Source organism: Pogona vitticeps, chromosome 1, assembly GCF_051106095.1.
Source record: "Pogona vitticeps strain Pit_001003342236 chromosome 1, PviZW2.1, whole genome shotgun sequence".
NCBI lineage: Eukaryota > Metazoa > Chordata > Lepidosauria > Squamata > Agamidae > Pogona > Pogona vitticeps.
This window is the reverse complement of record NC_135783.1, coordinates 257,138,828-257,152,823: the sequence shown is the minus strand read 5'-3', so window position 1 is coordinate 257,152,823 and position 13,996 is coordinate 257,138,828. Positions and strand designations below refer to the sequence as shown.

The 13,996-nt window shown below is 40.6% G+C and overlaps 1 long non-coding RNA gene across 1 annotated transcript in view; it reads right to left on the bottom strand.

Moving 5' to 3' along the window:
- LOC140703088 (uncharacterized) overlaps positions 1–13,996 on the bottom strand; it is a 32,751-nt gene that overhangs the window by 15,632 nt on the left and 3,123 nt on the right. The window contains exons 2-3 of the long non-coding RNA XR_013540765.1: positions 6,943–7,060; positions 5,595–5,828 (exon numbers count right to left, since the gene is read on the bottom strand). This is a non-coding gene — a long non-coding RNA (uncharacterized LOC140703088). The remainder of the gene's footprint in view (positions 1–5,594; positions 5,829–6,942; positions 7,061–13,996) is intronic.

Below are 13,996 nucleotides of genomic sequence, written 5' to 3'. Positions count from 1 at the left end.
TAAGTGAGAGGGTGCTGAGACATGTTTTGGTACCATGCCTGAACATATATGCCTGGTCATATATGTGACCAAAAAGTGCCCAGGCTCCTTATCTATTTATTAGCCACAATTAGCTGTGGCAAATTACTCAGTCCTTAAGTGAACACTAGTAGGATTCTTGCCAATGACATCATGGCAAGGAGGAGCCCATCTCATTTACATAAAACCACAATAAGAATGGGGTGGAATATATTCCAGAGTTGCTAAGGTAGCTGGGTCCATGTTCTGTTTTGCCACATGGTGCTGTGGCAGTCTCATTGCTGCAGCACTATGTGACAAAACAGAGTTGTGAAGGGGGCCCAGTAGGAGCTGATGTTGGGCCTACCCCATGTCTTCTGCACCAGTGTACCTCAGGATTAATCTAGGCCCTCCTCATCCGTGCAAGATGTCTGTGGGACCTTCCAGCAGTGGGTACATAGACTCTAGGGTGACTGATACAGTCTGGCAGTTCAAGTTTTATTTGCAGGCTCACGTGCCACCTGGAGTTTATGTGACTGGGAGGGACTTTTCAGCGCTAAGGTGATTATCTATTCAGCACTAACCAACAGTTCCTTCTGTTCTGAACAGTGAGGTTCACAGCTCGGGAATACATCTGGACCCGGCACTCACCATGGAAACCCAGGTGGCATCAGTGGCCTGCTCTGCCAATTATCACCTGTGGCAGATTGCCCAGCTGCGTTCCTATCTTGATGGCGGGGCCCTCACCACTCTGGTCCATGTGCTTGTAATCTTGAGATTAGACCACTGTAATGCGCTCTATGTGGGGCTACCTTTGAGATTGATGCGGAAGCTCCAAATGGTGCAGAATGCGGCAGCCAGATTACTTAGCAGAATGAGAAAATTTCAGCATATCTCTCATTCTGGCTGCTCTCCATTGGCTGCCCATTCATTTCTGCATTGACTTCAAAGTGTTAATGATGACATACAAAGCCCTAAATGGTTTAGGATCTCGATACTTGGCAGAATGCCTTCTCCCACCTAGATCTACTCAAGTCACTCGCCATAGCCGGAAAGACGGCTGAGGGGCCTGACGCTGAGAGAGACCCGGAAAGAAAGAACAAGAAACTGGGCCTTCTCGGTGGTGGCCCCTCGACTATGGAACAGCCTGCTGCCAGAGATTTGCCTGGCACCCTCGCTGGGTGTTTTCAAGAGCCAATTAAAAAGTTGGCTCTTTAGGCAAGCCTTCCCTCCTGCCATTATTTGACTTTTACTTTTCTTGGTTTTGCTGTTTATTCCCATCTCGATTATAGTATTACTGTAGATTTTAATTGTTGTTTTTAACTTGTTTGTGCATAATATATTATGAGCCGCTCTGAGTAGACTTCTGTCTAGAAGGGCGGGATAAAAATCCAATAAATAAATAAATAAATAAATAAATAAATAAATAAATAAATAGATAGATAGATAGATAGATAGATAGATAGATAGATAGATAGATAGATAGATAGATAGATAGATAGATAAATAAATAAATAAATAAATAAATAAATAAATAAATAAATAAAACCTTTGATTCAAAGAGAGCCCCACCTCTCCACTGAGTGTTTCTTTTTCCTCTCTTTCTTTGGTAGTTGTCAGTTGTTTTGCTTGCAGTTCATCTGTTCAGTAGGTTGCCAGTATGAGTGCAGTAAAGAAATCGGCATGCACAAGTTATGTCCTTTCAAACAACTATAATGAAAGAAATGTTTTATATTCTTTCTCCTGCAAATGTCTTAAGAGTGACTTATTAAGAATGTGAGTGTCAGTTAATGAGAGAGGTGTGGGCTATCTGGAGAACTTGTAGCTATTCTCCTCTGCGGATCTCTTCTACTGTGTAGCAGAAGGAATTTTACCTGAAATTCAAACCTCTGCAACATCAACCACCCTTGGAAGAAGGAAGAGGCTGTACTTCTGGGGCTGCAGAACATTTGGGAAGCCTCTAGATAGATGAGGCTCAAGCTGGAACTGAGGGAAAGTGTGAACTGTCAGGGGCTAGTAACGATGAAGGAGATGATGAAGCTATAAAGGGAGGAGAAGAGGAGACCAGAAGGAAAGCAAACTCAGAACGTGGCCCTGAAGAAGAGACAGAGACCCAAGGTGACTGGTGGCAGAGAGTGGAGGAGGAGGAGATGAAAGAGGATGAAGAAGTAGAGGTTTGGGCACTGGCATCAGGGTATACCCAACACAGCCAACTGTAAACTTCCTGTTTCAGAGGGCTCCACGACACTATTGCACAGAGGACTTACAATCAACTTCCTCCAGATCCTGCTCCTATGAATCTACTGCCCAAACAGTTATGCCAGTAGAGGAGACATCTTCACTATTTGGAGGCAGAAGTGTTGGCCTTACCAAGACTGGCACACCCAGGTAAGGGCCACAGGTAGAGATGAGGACAGACTGAGATGCTGGAGAATGGTATGTCGATTCAAGGGAGAGTGAAGCAACTACTTCTGTGGACCCATTCCCAATTGTTAGAAGGAGAACAGAGAGGGAGTTGTGTTGTGTTATTAGTTGGTTAAATAAAGTTCTGGTGCTTTGCAGTAACAGATTCCATCCTTTTATTCAAGAGAGGGACCTTTTGAAGCCCACCTGCCTTGGGGGCACACACAAAGCTGCATAGTTTGATTGTGTTGGCAACAAACTGCATTCTCCTTTTTCAAGAGCCCATCAACAATGGTCAAAAAGGGGGTGATTTTCTTAGCTTGCAAAAGCTTCTATGGACCTTCTCACTCTCTCTCCTTTAGCTTAGTTTCTTTTTATTTAAACCTTATTAAATGAAGCAACTGTCTGTGCTCAGCCTCTGCTTGTTAGATCCAAAAGTCTTGGAACGGGTAGCTTTCTCTAAACAAGGGCCAAAGATGTTATGGCTGCCACATATGGCTTACTTAAATTGCTTCACATGGTGGCTGTCTCCATGTGGTGAGCCGTTCATGTGGATCAAGCAATATTCCCCATGTCACTACAAAAGGCAAGAAAGAGAAGGAGAGGGAGAGTGTCATGGATAAAAAATAATCCAATCTGTCTTGTGAGTCACTGTGGTTCAACTGCTGTTCACTACTACATGCTGGTAGCAGCTGTCAGTTTGAGCAATTTTGAGTCACACCCCCATGTGGCAGTCATGTATCAGGCTAGCCTTTCCATGCTAGCGTTTCCAATCTGCCAGAAAATACACTGAATGTTACTGCTGAAGCTATGTGTCAGTGGTGGATCAGGTTTTTTGATGATGCTGACAATTAGCAGTCAATAACAGTATGCAGATTAAAATCAAAGACTCCTGCATGCAAAAGGAGATTGGTCACACCTGGAGCTGCAGTCATTTGCATGTCAGTCTTTCTTCTTTCTCCCACAGCTTGGAAACATTGCTTTAGTAACTACTAAAGTGCCCCACCCAGCATTGCTAGCTGGAGAATCTTGAATGTTGCAGTAAATAATAATAATAATAATAATAATAATAATAATAAGCAGCAGCACCAACAGCTCTGGCTTCTCCTTAGTATCAGTTCCAGAGGTTGTTGTTCCCTCAAGGTCAACAATTAAAAGGTAAGGATAAGATCCCTTAAAGACCCATATACAAACACACTTACTGCAATTGAATTCTGCCACTGGAATGTTAATTAATTGTGTAAACACTGAGAAAGTCTTTCCACACAAAGAAAATGTGTCTCCCACATTACATTGTTTTCTGGCATGACACCTCTACTAGTCCCTGACCAGCATGGGTAGAGAATATTCCAGCAAAGAGTCTGATGGTAAAATAAATTTATTTCTATTTATTTCTGATACTTTTTATAGGGAGTGAAGGTTAGGTTATATGCTTCAGCTCAATGGAATAGCACAAACTTTCAATTAAAAAACAACATTTGGTCACCTCAAAGAGAGGAGGAAAGGTAGAGTGAAGTTTCAGGTTGTTCTCCTTTAGTTTAGGATGCACTTTTAATTATTCGAGCCAGAAGGGATTCAAAGTATTAACTTCATGAAATAGTATGAGAGGGATTCAAGAATATACTACTAATATTGTCAGGAGCAATGTCCAATGTGACACTTATACAACCACATCACACAATGCAAACACCATAGCGCAGCTGCATTTTCAAAGTCCAAAATTTAGTACATCCAGTTTGCTAAAATGTGCCCAGAAAATGCTCCCCAACAGGAAGGTAAACTTCAGACTGACTTCCAAAATCATGTGCTTATTCACAAGTGACTAACAAATACGCACTTATTTTTAGCTGAAACATTGATCATCACAAATGTGTGATAACCATTAAAAAAAGAACAAGGGTTGTACAGTATGGCATACACACAACATGTGTCTAAATTTGCAAGTATCTCTACGGTGGTTCTTACATTTTCTTCTTCAGTTTCCTTGAGTATGGCTCAAATTTAGTAACTTTGTATTTTTCCTCCCAGAAGGAATGTACAAATGTACTGTAATTAGAATTCTTGACTTATGTTTCTGCCTGTGTGATCAAAATACCTTTTTCTGCAAACCTGGTCGCCATGAGCTGCGCTCATTCACAAGTGATGAACAAATGTCCACTTATTGTAGTTAGGCACAGGCCATGTGCCCAGACTGCAACAGGGGTAGAATGTCTGCTCCTACAGCCCCTTGACTGTGTCTGTCTTCCTTCTTACTGGCATTTGCCCTCTCTGAGTGTTCCAGAAGTAGAGAAGAGGGACCCCCCACGTGCCTTGCTGTGGACTAAGCCCAGAAGGAAAGGGCAAGGAAATGGGCAGCTACTCTTGGAGGTCTCCTCAGGGCATTTGGCTGAAGAACTAATGTTAAATGAAACAGTGCAATTTTTTATGGTGGCTGCCTTCTTTTTTGCTATTTGGTACAGTCTTCCTGGTGTTAATTATTCTTTATTACTTCTTCTAAACCAGGCCATGGACATGGCTATAATCCAGCAACATGTGCTAATGGCACCAATGCCATTTCACTGCTGCAATTAAATCTATGTATTCGCGAAGGCTTTCACAGCTGGGATCTAATAGTTGTTGTGGGATTTTCGGGCTCTTTCATAGTGAAATCTATGTTTTCTACAGCATTTGGATAAGGCCTTCCCCTGGGATTGCAGGTAAACGCCACCTCTCTGCTGTTCTCATCTCAACCTCTAAAAGCTGTCTCCCCATCCACTGGTTGATCTCTATAACAGTATGGCCAACTAAGAGTTCCCCTCCCCTCATTCTCAGCAAGGAAGAAGAAAGGGTCGGGGCTGGGAGATACTAATTCTCAAGGTCACCGATTACTTCTATCTGGTTGATAGGGTAAAAAAATGTGCCATGTTTTATCATTCCTTGTGATAGTAGGGAGAGTGGTTAGTGAAAGGAAGATAGGGTGCTGAAGTCAGCACTCCAGCGCCTTTCTGAAGTCATTTAGGCAACTTCTAACAACAAAACAAGCCATGCTATTAAGCCATCCACACAGTTTCTTCTACAGCCTAGAAAAGTTAATTTTTTGGCTTAGGGATCCTGGGAGATCTATCTATCTAAGTTCTTGTTTCTGCTAAATTTTATTCTTAGAGGAGTACTTCTAGGAAGCCAGAGTCAGCACCAAATCATTGAGAGAAACTTACCCCATCAGAGAAGACTGCCAGTTCATCAACTAGAGACGACACTGAACAAGTCTTCGTATTCCAAGTGCTGAGAGAGAATGCAGCCACTGCACCATTTCTTGATAGCCTTGTAGGCCCCTTGCAACTTCACTTTTCTGTGATGGTATCATCACAGATCCTTCTTTTACTTGCTGTCTGAAGCAGAACTCAAGTGTGCCAATCAGCAGGCTTGGGCAGGAAGGTGAAATAGGGCACCTGTAGAGGAAAAAGAGCTTGGAGAAGTTACTTTTCAGACTACAGCTCCCAGAATTCCCACCCACATATCCTGTAGCCATCCTGGCTGGTTCATTCTGAGAATTGCAGTCTACACCAAAGTTTTAGAAAAGGAGAAGGCATGGTGGCTGTACATTCAACATATCTCAGTTTGGGGCCTACCTTCACTATACCATAGTGTGCTTCCTACCTAGCAAGGTTCTCTTATACAAAGTTGCAGAGGTCTTGACCTAAAAAAGGGCTTTCACTGGTGCTCATTTTATGTTGACAGCATGTGCCCCTTAGCACTTGGCATCAGATATTCTTTTTTTTTTCTTCAAAAAAAAAATGGCTTCCAAAAGTGGGGAAAGTTTCTAGGGCTTCACCACACAGGACTCCCTTAATCTCTTTGAATATGACACATGTTGGATGCCATGCTGTACAACCAAATGGCCTCTCCTCTCTTCTCTTCACTGTCCCGTCAAGCTTTTTCAGCATCAGAATGTAAACATTTACAACGAAGTGTACTTAAGCCTTTGTAGCTGCTTGCCAAGACTGTTGGCTCCAAACTTTGGTTATGACTATGATAAAAACTCAGTGTATGTGCATGTGTGTGTGTGTGTGTGTGCGTGCGTGCGTGCGTGCGTGCGTGTGCATAGATACTCTCACATACATCTCTCTCTGTGTGTGTGTGTGTGTGTGTGTGTTTGTGTGTTTGTGTGTGTGTGTATGTGTTGGTGCACATTCAATAGGAAAACAAACTATTCACATTCCATGCTCTAAGCAAATCCCTTTTTTTTCAAATGGGGCAGTGTAGTTTATACCCTAGTACTATGGGACTATTTTTGAACCAAAACTAAGGCAGAGCTGATGATACAAAGGTTCCTAACTCTCACCCCTTAGATTCCTCTACTAGACAGAGGAGAAGTCCAAAGACTAAAATCAGAGCATGAATTACTGGCTTGCTGAGCAATTCTGAAAGTCACAGAGGGGAAAAATAGGTAGTTTATAAACAAACAAACAAACAAACATAAAATTATAAATAATTTTTAAATTATTTTTATAAAGTACAACATAAAATACATAAACAAAAATACAAATCAATTATGTTCCTCACCACCCTAGTCAGGACCTCTTGCAGTAATCTTCTTCCATTGTCTTTCTTCTTCTTCTTCCTTTATTGTCCTCTTCTCCAGAACTGCATTGATTCCAGATTTGGAACTTTCCCCTTTGTTCTGAGGAACAAGGAAAAGGAAAAGGGAATAGGTAACTTTTCCAAGCTTTGACTAAAATCCCATAATTCCCCTAGAAGAAAGCATTTACAGTATACCATTTCTTTTCAAAAGGTAAGTTTGAAAAGTTACCTTCAAGGAATTTTTAACACCAGTTTGGCTGCCATTATCATTTTGTGTGTTAACCATATTCTGGGTAACCATATTCTATGGTACAGTCTTAATACGTATCTGTAGCTTCTGGCTAGAACTGTCATATTTCCCTGTTACCACACACATAGCACTGTTAGAAAGTATCTTGCAGATGCATACCTGAAATTCCAGATTTCTTGAGAGGTATTTCATCTTAGTCAACATGCTCTTGCTTTTAAAAAGCAAATGCTTTTCACAATCCAAATATATCTGTAGCTTCCCCACCCAGCATTTACTGGGGGTGGGTAGGTGGGTGGGTGTAGAAATGTATTCGGTGTATCTTCCATAAAGTGCACCATGAACTAACAAACGTGACCTCTCTAGGATGTGCCAAATGTTAATCTCATGGTGGTGGGAGGTGTTTCTGCATGTTTTTGCAGACAATTTAACCAACTGCATTGACTAACACAATGCAGAGAAATGCCTGAATCCAGCAATTCATCTAAGGTGTGCAGACTCTACTCTGTTTCCTTGAATACAAGACCTAGCCTGAAAATAAGCCCTAGTGTGATTTTTAGGAGGCTCATAATATAAGCCCTACCCCAAAAATAAGCCCTAGTTAAGTGAAAGCCTGCCCTCCACCATAGTGCAGCAACCAGAAGAAGGTGACACGATTGTATTTGAATAAACATAGATTGTTGTACATGAAAAAAAAAATCCCCTGAAAATAAGCCCTAATGCGTTTTTTGGAGCAAAAATTAATATAAGACCCTGCCTTATTTTCGGGGAAACACAGTAAGTACACAGAGAGCTCTTGAGGTAGCATAGAAAGCTCTGTTTGCCACCCAAAAAACTGAATGCCTTTATTTTAAATGCTGCCATACAGAATCAACTTTGGTTGATAATAAATCCATTGTAAGTTGTTCACCAAGTGAACCACACACACACACACACACACACCCAGATTGACTAACCCCTCCTCGTAAGAATTCAGGCTCATGGCATATCATCTTCATGGAATGATATCTTCTTTACCCATGCAGCCTAGCCTCCCTGTGAGTCTATCTATGATACCCAAGGGTTTGTAGTTTGATGAAATATTTAGACATCTCTCCTGTAATTCAGAAAAAATGCACTGGAGCAGTCTAGCTAGTACAGTGTTGCCACAACTTGCAACCATCTTGACTTGCAACCAATTTGAGTTGCAACCAGCTCCAGCTGCAACATTTTGCTTTGACTTGCAACCGGCGCTTTGAGATACAACCCCATTGTTCCCTCCCTCCCTCCCTCCTTTCCTGCCTGCTTTTTAATCTAAGAGGTCATTTTAGGTTTAAAAGAAACGTCTCCCCCTAGTGGACGGATTAACTGCTTTTGCATTAGTCCCTATTTTAGTCCCCGCTGGAATGGGGTTTTTTTAGACTCCAAACTCTCCCCCCCCCCAATTGTCTTCTCACTGTTTTTCTGCCTAAAAGCACAAACCTTTGTCTGAGGGGTCTATGTACCCTAGTGATGACCTTCTTTCTTTACTATTTTCCCAATTGTTGCCTCAATCCCTCCTTCCCCGCCCTTTTTTTAAACCTTTGAAAACAGCCAGAATGGACTAATTGCATTTCAGTGTATTCCTTTGAGAAAGAGTGCTTTGAGTTACAACCAACTTGAGTTACAACCATCATCCTGGAACGAATCAAGTTTGCAACTCAAGGCACCACTGTAGATAATTCAAACCACAGGTCTCAAAATTCTATAGGACAAAGCCATGGGCAGTGAAAGAAAGATCAAATAACTGCAATTGTGAATTATAGGTATACTCTGATAGAGGTTAGACAGAGAGATACTGACTTGCTTAAGGTCCTCTTGCAAGCTGTAGGACTGAGCCAGAATTTGCGCTCTGCCTTTGGAACTGCCTTTCCCTTTGTCTAAACCACTGGTTCTTAACCTTGGGTTACTCAGGAGTTTTGGACTGCAACTCCCAGAAGCCTTCACCACCAACTGGGCTGGCTGGGGTTTCTGGGAGTTGCAGTTCAAAAACATCCGAGTAACAAAGGTTAAGAACCACTGGTCTAAACGAACACGTGCCCACTCTGACGGTGTTTCAGCACTGACTATTTGCTGATTTACATGCTTACTGTGGTGAGATTCTTGGTCTTACAACCAATTATTATATTTATATTTTAATCTAATGGTTATTTCTGCAGTGCCTGTATGTTGGCTTGAGATTTGTTGATGAAGGGTAGTGCATGAAATATCATCAAGCAAATATGTCCCACAAGTGTCCCTTTGCTTCCTCTCTCCCCACCTTCAATTAGGAAGGTGGGAAAGCCAGCTTTTGGTCACCCACTGCTCAAATTCAAAAGGTCATACTGCCTGAATGCAAAGGTACAAGGGTGTAATGAAAATTCATTTCAAAAATAATGTAACAAGTGGGAATCAAAATACTTTACTGCTGTAACAAACAGCTAAAAGGTTGTTGTACATGGAGATTTTAAGACATTTTAAGATGTGTTTTGACAGGAATTTTCCAAATTTCATGCAATTCTGTGATTACTCCTGAGGATTTAAAGAAAATTAAAAAACCAAATTAAAGGACAAGTAAAAAGTGGTGAGTTACTTTTGAACACTAATAATAATGGCAATCAATCACTTTTCAAAAATTATAATAAATAAGAGTTACAAAGTATTTTTAAAAGGTAATGTTCCCAATTCTGGTTAGAACATAATTTATTATGAAGTTTAGCCTTCTCTCTAAGATATATCTCTGAACAAAGAAATCCACTGCTACAATCTTAGTATTGTAAGTGCATTCAGAGCAAGCCCATTTGAATCAATGGAATTTGCAAAGGGGTTGATACCGTAACTCCATTGATTCAACAGGCCTACTCTAGTGCAGTTTACTATGCTAAGCAACAGGATTTTGTCCATAGTGTGCTTTAAAATCTTGGACATTGACATAGCCAGTCTTTTTTTCTAATGAACCTTATGCTAAATTGTTAATGAAGCATTTACAGAAGTGTGGAATGGTGAGCTCAGATATAAAATAGAAATATAGTATCTGTCTTTGCACCCCAAGTATTATATTTTACTCCTGTTCACAGATATGTCTAGTCAAGATTTATTTATTTAAAATATTTATATGATGCCTTTCTCTGAAACAATCCAAGTTGGCTTACAATATTAAAAGAAGAACGTTAAAAGCTAAATAATAAATTATTACACTATTATTAAAAGATCATTAAACAGATATCATATTAAAAGTCATGAATAAGAGCAATTTTAAAAGCTCAAGTAAAACAACAGAATAAAAGAATCCCTTTAAAAAAATTGCCTTATTCAACCGATCATTTAAAGCCTGTCCGAAAAGAAAGGTTTTTGTCTGCTTGCAGAAGGACAGTAAAGATGGGGCCAGGCTGGCCTCTCATGGGAAGGAGCCCCAGAGTCTGGGAGCAGCAACAGAGAAGGCCCTCTCCTGTGTTACCACCAAGCGTGCTTGTGAGGATGGTGGGACAGAGACAAAGACTTCTCCTGATGATCTTAACATCTAGGTAGGCTCATAGAGGGAGAAATAGTCTTTTAGATAGCTTGGGCCTAAGTCATGTAGGGCTTTATAGGCTAAAATCAACATTTTGAATCACAAATATGCCATCATATGGACAAGTAGTAAAGGAGGGATAAGGAACCTCTGGCCTTCCAAGGCCAGAATCCCATTAGTAAATGCAGAGCTCAATGACTCTGTGGACAGAGTGACTGCATGTGCTGTTTGATCTCCAGCTTGTAATTACACAAGCCAGGGCTCGCTCAGTTCTGAGCAACGGGCTTCCATAAGTGCAAAGGAGTAGCACATACGCCCTGCTGCGAATGCCGGGGGGGGGGGGACAGGGCAGGGGGAGAAGGACCATGCACGTTAAAAACAGATAGTCTTTTGGCTTAGATGTTTTGAATTTTAAGTCCACTAGGCCTCATCCAGCCTGGCCAATAGTAAGGGATCATGGGAGGCGCAATTCAAAATATTTGTGATACTCTAGAGAATCTTTTCCCTCTCACCTACTTTCTGACTATCAGTTGTCTTAGTTACTGATCCAGGAGACAATGAAAGTTACAAACAGGTGAGTGTTTACACCACAGCGTAGACATGTTTTGCGATGCTCTATGGATTTTGCTTTGTGTGCGTATTTCTCCAACACCGTCTGCTTGATCTGTAACTATTTATAATGTACAATATCGCTACAAAATTTAGATTGCATTCACACAGAGATTAAGTACTTGGAACGTCAAAAAGAAGGATGCTATTCATGCTGAGAATAAACAGGTCAAAGAACCTCAAAGGTTGATCAAAGTGCTTGTGACTAAATCCTGGTTAGGATCAAGAGCTTTATAAGGAAGAACTTGTTTACAGGTGAATGCAACATGTGAAGGAGCCTTCTAGAGCTCTCAAGGTAAAGATAAGGATCCTGGTCTATCTCTCCCACCCCCTCCCCCAATGGAAAGCCAAATTTGAGGAGAATTATGTTAATTAAGTTATGAATGACTAAAAGCATGACAGTCACATGGAACCATGCCATGGATTAATTTACAATAGATTTCAAAGATGAAGCTACATCCGATATATATAGACTGTATATTAACGGCGCTTTACTCAGCCCTGCTAACTGAAGAACTGAAGTTTTATAGGCACTACAAGTTTGCATCAATAATAAAGTTGGTTAATAATTCAAAGTTTTCTACTTTGTCCTGGACAATCCAAATGATGGACATTATATCTGTTAAAAACACATTTAACATTCTCTGTGTTCAGGTCTTTATGGGAAATCAGAATAACTAATCTTTTTTTGATCTAAACAGTGGATTTCAAAGAGACAAATCTACTCATCATGGACAAACCTTTTTTTTTTAGAGGTACTCCTATATAACTGTAAAGATAACTAATGTAGGCAGCCCTTTGTCATTGTAGAAAAAAAGGTTAAATTAGAAATAACCTTCCTTCCATACCATTCTCTGCAGGCTAAGAAAGCAATTTACTGCCTTCTGAGTGGTGGAACATGGACTGAGTGTAGCCAGCTGACAGCTAGAATATCTCTCAAACTTTCTTGGTTCAACAATATATAGACAAGTATGGTTATACCTCTGTGATTAAAAATGCCATCCAATGCCTGTTTGCTCAGAAACAAATCTGATTGCGTTTCCAGGTCTCTCCTAGACATATCTGTATTCAGCTTTGCCCACAATAATTCACACTTTAATTGGCTCCCAGTTAGACTACTGTAATGCACTGTACATGGGGCTGCCCTTGAAAAGGGCTTGAAAGCTACAGCTAATGCAAACTGCAGCAGCCAGGATGCTGCCTGGTATCTGCTTTGGAGACTGATGTATCATCCATGCTGAACCAACTGCACTGGCTTCCAGTCTGCTTTCAAGCTCAATTAAAGGTGTTGATTTTTTAATTTTTTTTTATATTTTTACCCATAAAATCTTTAGTGTGGGTGGCATTTCAGAAACTTGGCCTCCTCTCATAACCTCCTGCCTTGAACCTGAAATCTTCAACAGAGGTTCTGATATGTGTTTCAAACATACTGAAAGGGGACAAGGCAGGCGCTTCTCTGTACCAGCAGCATCCAATGGTGGAACTCAAAGGAAATTAGGCAGGTTCCGTCCATGATTAACTTCTGGATTACGTATATTGATTCATATAGTCTTTGGTGTGTAAAATTGGTTTTAAAACCAGCTTTTTGAGTTGCTGTTGATTTATTTTTTAAACAACTTTGACTTAAAACTGTGGTTTTTTTAAAAGTATGTTCATAACAAACATTTTTATCTTTCTGTTAATGTATATCAGTCTGGGGCCCTTCTGCACTGAGAGGCAATAAATAAATACTTGCATGTTTTAAATAGTTGGTTAATAGATAAATATATAAATAAAAACCCTCCGAGTTCACAGATGGCTGCATCATTAGGCAGGATGAGGCAACAACCTCAGATGTCTCATTTCGATATCATGAAAGGATGTGGGTATGTGATTTATTGTTATTATAGTTTTATTCCCAGAGAGAGAAAGAGAGAGAGAAAGAGAGAGAGAGAGAGAAAGAGAGGGGTTTTTGTGTGTGTGTGTGTGTGTGTGTGTGTGCCACAAACTAACCTGGGCTCGAGTCAGATTTTGGAGATGTTATTTTTAAAGAACAGAGTTCTTGGAATCCTACAGGCAGGTATCTAAGACAGGGAAAGCAGGGAGAGCACTTGCTGGTCAGCCTCAAGCAACAAAATGTTTTGGGCCTTTGCTCTGAACCCTTGTTGTAACTTGCATGAACACAACTTCCTCGCCATCATCTGAGAACTGCAAAGCTAGGAGGGATCCTATGGATCACTGAGTCCAGCCCATATCAATGAGGTACAGTGAGGAATTGAACTCCCAACTTCTGGCTCCACAGCCAGATGCCTAAACAGGGCAGGAAGCCTTAAGCACTGAAAAGATTATGGTGCCCCCTAAAAATGTAACACTCGGTATGTCCCATGGCTTGAAAAAAACCTATATGTCATGCACACTATATAAATGAAAATACAATAATTTTATTGTTTAGCATGTGGCAAAAAAGAATGACATGCTGTATGCAAAATAATCTATACAATCAAATTACCAGCTTCCAGCCAAATCTTGCACTTTCATGTGTGGATTAATATAGTCAGATTTTGTCAGAATCTGTAAACTGAAAAGCTCAAACAACAGCATAAAATCTCTTTGGAGCATTTTTAACAGTGACTGTTATTTCTTTCGCTTGCACGTACAAGCGTACATTTGTTTACGATATTAATGTGTCCTCC